Below are 9,694 nucleotides of genomic sequence, written 5' to 3'. Positions count from 1 at the left end.
TCGCAGTCGGGGACAGCGTCATTTATTTATTTCCGTTTATGACCGTTGCTGCGGGACTAGAATTTGATTCCAACACGCAAAAACAAAGAGGATTCTTCGCCAAAATGTAAATAAAAATGAGAACACGGAAGTATTTGCTGATGCAAACGCGGATGGGTTTGTAATAATGTGAACATCTTTATCATCGACGATCACTGAAATACTGTGGCATCAACGCCAAGGTATGGCGATATAGTGTGAACCAGCCTTGACTAGAACCATGTCTCAAGCAGGGAAAACATGGATATAAACTGCAATCTAACCGATTACTGAAACATAGAATAGCCTTGGAGTTTTTCTGGAACAGAATCCTAGGCCAAAATAAATAGCAAGATGACAATCCCATAGAGTCATGAGCTACATTTTAAAGACTGCTGTTAGATCCTTATGTACTTACAAGAGACAGATGATGACAGATGGCAGGTGTTTGTGTGGTACTCTTATGAGGAACCTTTATTTATCCAGAAAAGTTCAAAGTTACTCTACTTTCATGGTAGACGCCTGTGAAACTCACCCTACAAACTGCTGATTTGACTCCCTGCAGTTCAACTACATGTATAACTAATTGAATGCAAACACTGGTATAGATTTCAGACAAAAGCCATTGTATTATTAATGGTTGCGTAATTGTCAGTAGCTGACCAGTAATAATGACTCATTAGCTTTAAAAAGGAGAATGAACTTAAAAACGCTGTCTACACCCTGCATCATTCTTCAAGAATGTTGAGCGGAGTTGATTTCTGATTTTTCAATTGCCAGACTACAATGGTAGGTACAAGCTGACTGACTTGTCACCAGATGCAACTAAAGGTTGGTATTACTTCTTTGGCTTATTAAATGATATCTCAAACAGATTGAATTTGATTTTTGTATTTTCATCAAATGAAACAACTTGCTAAGAAATACACAGTTTAAAATTATTGATGAGAGCTCCATGTGCACAATAGCTTGGCTAGTCAAGATGCAGAGCCGAATTGGCAGGCAGTGAGCAGGGTATAACTTGCCTAAATTAAAAATAACTGCAATTTAAAGGAACCAGAAAACAAAGAAAAGGATGGACGGATTTTGATGGATTTGCCATTATCCATGACATTTCAAGTAGATTTTTGTTGTCTCATAGAAACGACAAATATCTTAAATGGCTCTGAAGATTTTTGTTAAAAGCCTGAGAGCATATTGCTGAAAAACTCTGCATTTGCGTCTGCTGAACTATGACCTTTACTGGTCTCACAACTAAAGTGAAAACTCATATCTACATAAACAGCATAGTAAACAAACCAATACATGGTTCATTCTGTTTTGGTGTTGAAGCCCAATAGAGGGGACCAACTAATAACAAACATGGACAGCATGTACAATATTGTAATAGAGGTAACCAACCAATCAGAAACTGAGATAATATGCAGTTTTCTTTTAAATCTTTTAAATTAACTTGAAGTTGCTAACTGAACATTGTTATTTGTTTCTTGTTCATCAGAATGCCAATTTTGACTAATAGAACGGACCCTTGGTTTTTAAACAAAATAAATTACACATTCTAGCTAGAAGCGAGCATAAGATTGAACACATCCAGAAAAGCACTGGAGAACAATGTCTGCAAGGCCAAGGTCACTAACTAGCCATGGCTGGATGAATAATTTGATAAGGAACATTACTCCTTAGATTACATCCTATTTATTGCCTCTAGTACATAGACAGGCTAGTGTGTCGTAAAAGATTGTCAGGTGTGACAAGAAAGCGAAGAGACAAAGTATCTGCACAATTGTTCTGAGGTGCCACAAGGTGGTTGATTGGTACAGGTGCTAGAGAGTCAGTCTCTAAACAGAAGGTTGTGAGTTTAAACCCTGCACCAAACCATGGTCTCGGACAGACGGACGGATGGACAGACATGGCTCTTATTATAGTAAAGACTAGTAAGCCAGTAGTTGTAATATTACTAGTAAGCCAGTAGCCCATGCGCCGTGAAAGATCGTCGTGTCTAATAACTATGTGAACACTTATTCTAAAACATGGAAAGGTGTGGAAAGTCCAAAAAGCCAAATATCTAGGGTTCAATTCCCTTACGGCGCAATATTTTTTCCTAATGCCCTAGGTGTGACTTCAGGTGAGCACGGCTCTTTTTCTAGTAAAGATTATGCCCTCAACCACAAATAAGCTGCAGACTGAGAGCCACTTCCACATGCTATGCTGGCTGTTTATTACTTTAGGCCTTAGAGCTAATGCTCTTTTCTCGCGTACATCTATAGCCAACACAAAACAAATGATTACAACTGGTGGCACTTTGGCTATAGTGTCAATAACCACTGTCTTAGCTGTCTAGACAGCGGTTATTGATAGTTGCTGTAGCTAATCTCAATAACACACTCAACTTTCAGTCTAACCGTACATATTTATTACACTTACTTTTTCTTTTCTGGTTGGAGGTTAACGTCTTTAGCTGTCAATTACCAGTGACTTAACAAATGAAAACCTACTCGGCTGAGAGACCTTCTAGAACTGAAGTGTGATATAGTGATTACTTCACTTTACAGTAGTAACTAGCGGGTTTTTTCCATCAGAATGTTATTTATGAGTGTAAAGGGAAAAGAGGGTATTCCCAATCATTAGGCCGAGACATCTATGATTCATTGAGGAACTTCTACATAAATATGTTGCGCCAAACGTATCATGATAATGATTAATGAGGTGATTACACATAATCTATCTACGTCATTAGTAATTGCTATTTATGTTGAAACTCCCTTCATAACATTCTTATCTTATACAGCAGACGTGGTCTGCTGTATCAGATAACATTCTTATCTGACACAGCAGCCGTGGCCTAGTGCTCAAGAGTGCCTGACCTGCCATAACAGGTTTGGGTTTAATTCCTAAAAAAGGCTACTGATGGTGACACATAGTCACATACATGTACATGACATCCAACTTAAGTTGCTCTCTGCCTCTCTGCTCCCTTGCCACTGGACTCAGAAATGTTCAGCCAAGATCACGGAGCCATTTTTTGTATAACATTGACTCTTAAATACACGCACAGCCTATGCTTTCAGTAAGCTAAGGAGACATCATACTTCATCCTTGAGGCATACTTTTATTATATTTTATCTCCCTGTCTCTCTCTCTCTCTCCCTCTCCCTCTCCCTCTCTCTCTCTCCCTCTCCCTCTTTCTCTCACTCTCTCACTCTCTCACTCTCCCTCTCTCTCTCCCTCTTTCCCTCTCACTCTCTCACTCTCCCTCTCTCCTTCTCTCTCCCCCCTCTCTCTCACTCTCCCTCTCTCTCACTCTCGTATTTGGGTCAGCTTTAACATTTCTACTCTTGTAAGAAAAAAGTTACATTGAATATGAATATACATGCCAAGAAGATGCCAAGCAACTCCCTAAAAAGGCTGAACCCCTAAGTATTTGTGAGACAGTTCCTTGACACTTATAAATACAAACGTGAAACACTTGATTCGCACGGTAATGCAACTTGAGCACAACTTCAAACCCGAATGATGCGCTTCATGGAAACATTGTGACTGAATACAGCTGAATAGCAAGTCCTGTTATTCATCATGCTTTAAGAGAAACAACAAGCCATACTCAGATCATCTTTTCCGCAAATCTTAATTTCTGATCAGCTGCTAAAATGCTGAAACCTGGAAATTACTCTTATTTTGATAGAGTAAACCTGGAAATTTCTCAGTCGGCTGGGACACGGCTTTGAGATTTTTTCTGAAATATGCAGCACAACATCCAAGCAAACCGGAATCTAATGCAACATTAGAGTTGTTAGTCTACGGCATGTATGACAATGCTAGTAGACACCGTGTGTGACCACACGAGTAGACAACATGTATGACCATACGAGTAGACAACATGTGTAACCACACAAGAAAAACTATTTTTTTCAAGCAAGTATAAAATCTTTATCTAATAAGAGCCGTACCTGTCTAGAGGTTAGGAAATGTATGGGATTTCAAACTCTAACAGTACGCCCTGGCGGTACGCCCTGGCGGTACGCCCTGGCGGTACGCCCTGGCGGTACGCCCTGGCGGTACGCCCTGGCGGTACGCCCTGGCGGTACGCCCTGGCGGTACGCCCTGGCGGTACGCCCTGGCGGTACGCCCTGGCGGTACGCCCTGGCGGTACGCCCTGGCGGTACGCCCTGGCGGTACGCCCTGGCGGTACGCCCTGGCGGTACGCCCTGGCGGTACGCCCTGGCGGTACGCCCTGGCGGTACGCCCTGGCGGTACGCCCTGGCGGTACGCCCTGGCGGTACGCCCTGGCGGTACGCCCTGGCGGTACGCCCTGGCGGTACGCCCTGGCGGTACGCCCTGGCGGTACGCCCTGGCGGTACGCCCTGGCGGTACGCCCTGGCGGTACGCCCTGGCGGTACGCCCTGGCGGTACGCCCTGGCGGTACGCCCTGGCGGTACGCCCTGGCGGTACGCCCTGGCGGTACGCCCTGGCGGTACGCCCTGGCGGTACGCCCTGGCGGTACGCCCTGACGGTACGCCCTGGCGGTACGCCCTGGCGGTACGCCTTAGCGGTACGCCCTAGCGGTACGCCCTAGCGGTACGCCCTAGCGGTACGCCTTAGCGGTACGCCTTAGCGGTACGCCCTAGCGGTACGCCCTAGCAGTACGCCCTAGCAGTACACCTTAGCAGTACACCTTAGCAGAGGATTTCAGGTCAGGGTAAGGAGTGCCAGAATATTTTTATAGCGGAAAATTTTCTCACATTATAATGAAGGAAAATAGCTTTTTAAAATCTTTTTGTTTGTGATCTTTAGGGAAAAATAATATTCCCAGCTGAAAGAAGTGTGCTCTGTATTAACCTGTATTTGACTTGATCAATTCATCAACAGGTGGTCAAGTGTGTCAACTTGTTGCTTAATGAATACGTAAACGTAAATGGATACTAGTGAGTGACTGGCATTACATTCTTCTCTCCAATGAATTCAACCATTCTATTGCTCTTATTTGGGAAAGTTGTTTTGTCAGCAAATGTAGATCAACCAGCTTAATCATCTTTTTATGAAAATAGTTTGCTGTTGGAGCACTTCTGTGAAAATATCTAAACCCTGTCTTTGGTTAGACAGAATTTTATAAAAATAGTCAGGGTATAAATAGAACTGTGTGATTGAGTAATCAGCTTTAAACCATCTCAGCAAGTGCTAAAATTTAAACCATAATTGTCACGTAACACTTTTATCGTAAGCTTTTGATAAATCAGACACGCTGATTCCAATTTTGTACACAAAATAAAGATTGGTCCGCTAACCCTCAAAGTTATGAAGGCTTTTTGAAAGCATTTCAATATCGGTCTTGAAAACAACACAATCGGCACAACAAGCTCTGCCCATAAATATGTGACGTAATCTAGCTTTTTAGGAACGAAAGTTAGGGATGTTTAGTCCAATTTAGAAAGATAGAGATGGGTGTCTTAAAGAACTTTTTTGAGCTCATTTTTCTTGGCGTTTAGCCTATTAAACATCCTGTAACAAGCTACGAGCAATTTTAAATAGTTTATCTACCTTTCATAAAAAACGGAGATTATTTTACAGGCTGATGTTAGATAATAATTGGCTTTAAGACACCATCTCTATCTTTCTAAATTGGACTAAACATCCCTAACTTCCGTTCCTAAAAAGCTAGGTTACGTCACATATTTATGGGCGGACCTTGTTGTGCCGATTGTGTTGATTTCAAGACGGATATTGAAACGCTTTAAAAAAGCCTTCATGACTTTGACGGTTAGTGGACCAATCTTTATTTTGAGTACACAATCGGAATCAGCGTGTCTGATTTACCGAGTAAATACGATAAAAGTTGTATGTGACAATTATGGTTTAATGTCATCTCCCATAATTCATTTTTAAAAAGGAGACTTTTACTTACTTTTTTATGAGGGATACTGTAAGGGGCGGTCACAGAACACTACGCTAGTTTATAAATAGTTGTAAACAAAGCAGGCTCCAGTCAAAGCCACTCTCACATCATCACGTGTTGTCATTGCTGTGGTTGTCTTGGCTATAGTAATAACATCCACCGATCTCCTTGCATAGGTAATTCTTGTGTAGAAAGGTTTGTCCAGTAAATTGAGATGCCAAAACCATTTTTGTTCTTAGGTTTTACCTGTTTTACTCACTTGACATTTGCATTAAGATTTTTGATAGGAAAAATGAACCATGAGAGTATCTCACAGGTTTATAACTTCTCTTCAACTTTAAGAATACAGCGGACTCTTGCCATAAGGTTTTAATTCGTTCCAGTGTTGAAATGGTAAAAATGGTCGTATGGAGGGTATAGAAACCCATAGTAATAATCTAATGCAAACACCTGGTAAAACTCATCAAACCTTCATATACCTTCTGTACATATTAAAAATTAGTAACACAATAATATGTTAACCTTACTAACTATAGTTACCTACAGTCAATTTATTGTGTTGACTGGTTATGATCTTAAGTAAAATGTAAGGTTACAATGTACTATGTGCAGTATATGCATCATAAAGAGTTTTTATTTTCGAGGCAGTTGTATAGTATAAACGTTGAATTTAACTTAAATGAGTTTAACTTACTAAACACACACTTAAAATTAAATTTTTGTATGTTTAGCTATTTTACAGAACTTCAACTTTTTTATCGCTGAAATTTTATCACCTATCTGTTTCTGGTTTTGTTTAAAAAAACTAATAATGAATAATGTTTAACTGAGAGGTATTGAGCATCGTATCTCTTTAATACCTTGTGTGATGGACTTTGGTGAATAGCATATCAGCATATTTGTTATTCCGACGTATTCAACATGCCGACTGACAAAATAGAATTACAAACAAATATTTTGTAGATATCGTATGGCGAAAAATGTTTCATATGGAAAGGGCAAAAGATGTTTTGTATGGAAAGGGCAAAAAGTCATAGTGTTTTACTTCGTAGGGCAAAAAAATCGTATAACAGGGTCATCGTAACCCGAGGGCAGACTGTACTCGGTGTAATATAGGATAGTTTATTAACAGTTTTAAATGTTTTTGTATCTTTTGTGTTTACAGTGTTTGTTATATTGGCACAAAACAAGTTTGATTATATTTTTAAACTTGGATGGCTTCCATCATTTTATACGAGTATTACTAGAAAGGTTTATCAGGCAGTACAATTTCACACAAAAAACAAAAAACCAAATTTGCTTCAGCTCTAAACTTTATTGTGCTTGATTTGAACCAGTGCTGTCTGAAGTCTGTAAAGTGGCAGCATCCCTCTGTATAAACAGCAGCACTCTTACATGTATGTATAAACGGCAGCACCCCTCTGTATAAACAGCAGCACCCCTATGTATAAACAGCAGCACCCCTATGTATAAACGGCAGCACTCTTATGTATAAACAGCAGCACCCTTATGCATAAACGGCCGCACCCCTATGTATAAACGCCCGCACCTCTCTGTATAAACAGCAGCTCTCTTATGTATAAATGACAGCATCCAGATATACTGGTATATCTGGGTGGATAATTTTTCCAGTTTACAATTGTTATCTTTGACAAGTTATCACTCAGAAGTCATTTCTTCTACATTTTCTTGAATACAGATTCATCTCAAAATTTCTTTAAAAAAAAAACCTCTTAAAGAGTGTCTTATTAAATTACCTGACCAAGGTCCCCTTTTAAATTATATTATAACCCATATTAGGGCTGTGTAGTTTATTAAACAGAGATAAGATCTTATTGGTTGATTCAAAATACTCTCCATGGTCTACAATAGAGTTATGAGTTGCTTCCATAGATGTATTCAGTTAGGTCTCCATTCACCTGATACAAAACAATGTCGGCCTCACAATTAAAACTTCATTTACTAATAATTGTGCTTCTGTTTTATCACTTCAAAATACTGAATGATGCTCTTAAGCTATGGCCGGTGTGTTTTACTCTATAATTTTTAGTAACCTATTTAGAGGTTACCTTCGGGGACAAAGACCAGACAACGTTGGACATCTTTTTAAGCTAGTTAACGAGCCTTGAAGTGACATTATAACTAGTTCATGCATGGAAAGAAGACTGGAACCCTTGAGATGGAAACTGTGTTATATCTGATTAAGAGTTATGTAATTTAAACATTTTTATTAAGAGATCAATGTAATAAACATAGACTGTTGAGTGCTATTAAGGTCAATGAAAAGGTCTAGGTCAAAAACAAGTGGTTATAATTGACTGACTTCATGCTGAATACGTCATGAGATAACTTTGAATTGTAATCTTGTTTTTATCAGATTTCCTCTCAAATAACAGCAAGCAGTTTAACACAAGCAGCTCTCAAGGATATTCTAACCATTAGAGATATTTGAAAAGTTTTAGTGTCAAATAAAATAACTATTCTGGATTATTATTTATCTGACCAACTCTGTGGTGGACTAAAGCTCCTTCTTTTGCTTCATCCTTTCAAGCGCTCAAATTCTTCCATTTTGGAAGAGCTAACCTCTTCCGCGGTTGGTTCCGACCGGCCAGTTTTAAGACGATTAGGATGTAAGTCGATGCTGTATATTCTGTTGCTTCTGATCTAACTTAAATATATTTAGCTTACTAAACACATACTTGAAGGAAGTTTTAGTATGTATTTTAGTAAACTTCAAACTTTTAACTAAGGTTTTATCATTCATTTGTTTGCGAATCCGTTTTTACCATAACAGATAATGCGGAATTTGCCATGGCGAGCAGCGTACATGCATATCTCTTAATAACGTATATAATCAGTACACAAATCGCCAAATTTTAATTTTGAAATAAATTATTGATGATATCTTGGGCAGAAAAAGTTCGCCTAACGAGAACATAATGAAAAAGCTTAAAAAGAATGAAGAACGGCTTTTGCTACTCGCACTGAGCTGCTTGACCTTCGCACGGATGTGGTCGGAAAGTCGGGTTTAAGGTCATAAGTCGATGACTTACTGTATAGTTGTCCACTTATCGAGTATACAGCCGATGTTTATGTTAACTGTAACCTGATAGTCTGTAGTGTTGTGAGAGATCGTCAGGAGTGCCAATAAAGCACAGAGAATAAGTATGTGTACAATGATTCTATGTCATGAAAGGTGAATGGTTGGCGCAGGTGGTAGTGAGGTAGGAGGAACAATGTCCCGCTTGACTTGATAAGACAATAGTAGCAAGAATGTGCATAAGACATCGTCTTAGCCTTTAATGAGCACATAAAAAGCTTGCATATGTTTACACTCTATATATAAGGTCTATATACATAAGGTCATACCGTAATGTAAGTACGGGAAATAAACGCAGCCAGTGAACCTTCTTTCAAAACCATCTGGATAATAACTCGTTATAATAATTCTAGTGAACCGTGAAACAATGTGCTGTTCAGATATTATTTGTTAGTAAGAGTTCTTTGTTATTGCGACTTATTATGGAGGGATGAGGGAGGTGTCTGTCTCGTCTCCTTTTCTTGCAATATCTTATCAAGACCTATTGCTTCGGTTCCTCAACTTGGCACCTAAAGATGAACTTATACAAATATTCTGTAGATTTTATCAGAAAGTATCCGTATTTTCTATCATTTACGATTGTTTTTGGTGGTTGAGATAATCTGACTGTCAGGATGCTTCAAGATTGAAATTGACAAAACTTGGTCACGATTAAAACCACTCCAAACTGCTGAAATCGGCCAAAC

The 9,694-nt window shown here is 39.3% G+C and overlaps 1 protein-coding gene across 1 annotated transcript in view; it reads right to left on the bottom strand.

Moving 5' to 3' along the window:
- LOC137401410 (uncharacterized) overlaps positions 1-9,694 on the bottom strand; it is a 388,865-nt gene that overhangs the window by 181,532 nt on the left and 197,639 nt on the right. The window lies entirely within an intron of this gene.

The sequence above is a fragment of the Watersipora subatra genome, chromosome 8, assembly GCF_963576615.1.
Source record: "Watersipora subatra chromosome 8, tzWatSuba1.1, whole genome shotgun sequence".
NCBI classification, from domain to species: Eukaryota; Metazoa; Bryozoa; class Gymnolaemata; order Cheilostomatida; family Watersiporidae; genus Watersipora; species Watersipora subatra.
This window is presented reverse-complemented; position numbering and strand designations above follow the sequence as displayed.